The sequence below is a fragment of the Hippichthys cyanospilos genome, chromosome 9 (assembly GCF_059441005.1).
Source record: "Hippichthys cyanospilos isolate Australia breed blue-spotted pipefish chromosome 9, RoL_Hcya_1.0, whole genome shotgun sequence".
Classification (NCBI taxonomy): Eukaryota; Metazoa; Chordata; class Actinopteri; order Syngnathiformes; family Syngnathidae; genus Hippichthys; species Hippichthys cyanospilos.
In genome coordinates, this window is record NC_142377.1 from 6217175 (window position 1) to 6218294 (window position 1120).

Below are 1120 nucleotides of genomic sequence, written 5' to 3' on the forward strand. Positions count from 1 at the left end.
TTTGCAATAGTTGTGTCTGGTACTATTTGGAAAATGTGTTTTCGAAGTGGTGTAAAAGCTGAAGGCACCTGGTATTCCCTGGCGATTTCCCATCCAAGTACTAAGCAGGCCCTACCTTACTTAGTTTCAGAGATCAGATGAGATCGGGCATTCTCAGGGTAGTGTAGGTAAAACTTCATGCTTAATAAGAGGCAAAGGAGGGATGTGAACCATTTTACAACGAAACGATTTGTAAGAGTTGTCTCTGGTCCTATTTGGAAAATGTGTAAAAGCTTACAGCACCTAGTATTTCCAGGCGGTCTCCCATTCAAGTACTAAACAGGCCCAACCTTGCTAACTTTCCAAGATCAGACAAGATCAGGCGTTTTCAGGGTAGTATGGCTGTAAGCGGTTACCAAGAACAAAACTTCATGCTTTATAAGAGGCAAAATAGGGGTGTGAACCACTTTACAACGAACCAGTTTTTAAGAGTTGTCTTTGGTCCTATTTGGAAAGTAAACCATTTAGCATATTTTGCCTCCTTTTCAAATATCGATTTTGGTTAAAAAAAAAAAAAAAAAGGTTTCCAAGTTTGCCTTCAGGCCAGGTTTATTATGTCTCATATAGTGCTGCTGAGGCTCTTTAATGAATGCTCCATGCTCTTCTTCACCACAAACGTGCTGTTTTTTGGCCACGCCACCAGTTTCATTCCCGGGAATCCATTATCCTTTGCGTCGTCACCTCGACACTGACAGAGCACCTTCTTAGAAATTCCTCCTTTTTCATTCCATTCTGCAGCAATATTATACAGAACATTATCACATGTTGGAAAGGAACATGCTTGCAAGTGTGACTTAGATTGCAGGTGTCTTTCCAATTGTGAGACCAGCAAAGCCCTGCAGCAGAATTTAATTCAACGTGCGTGCAGTGGATTAGTGAAGCACTAATGATCTGCTGCACTACTTTCATTATATAAATGCATCACACATACTGTACAGTCATTAGGAGGCACTGTGCGAAGAGCTTCTTTTCTTTTTTTTATGTTTGATTGAGACATCGAATATGTGAGGGTAACCCCTAGCTATCTTAAAGGGGAGGTCCAGTCAAAAAAAAAAGACAGTAACATGTTTTGCGTGACCCC

General features: G+C 40.9%; 1 pseudogene; it reads right to left on the bottom strand.

Moving 5' to 3' along the window:
• Positions 1-270: 270 nt before the first annotated feature.
• Positions 271-389, bottom strand: LOC148418636 (5S ribosomal RNA; annotated as a pseudogene).
• Positions 390-1120: the final 731 nt, after the last annotated feature.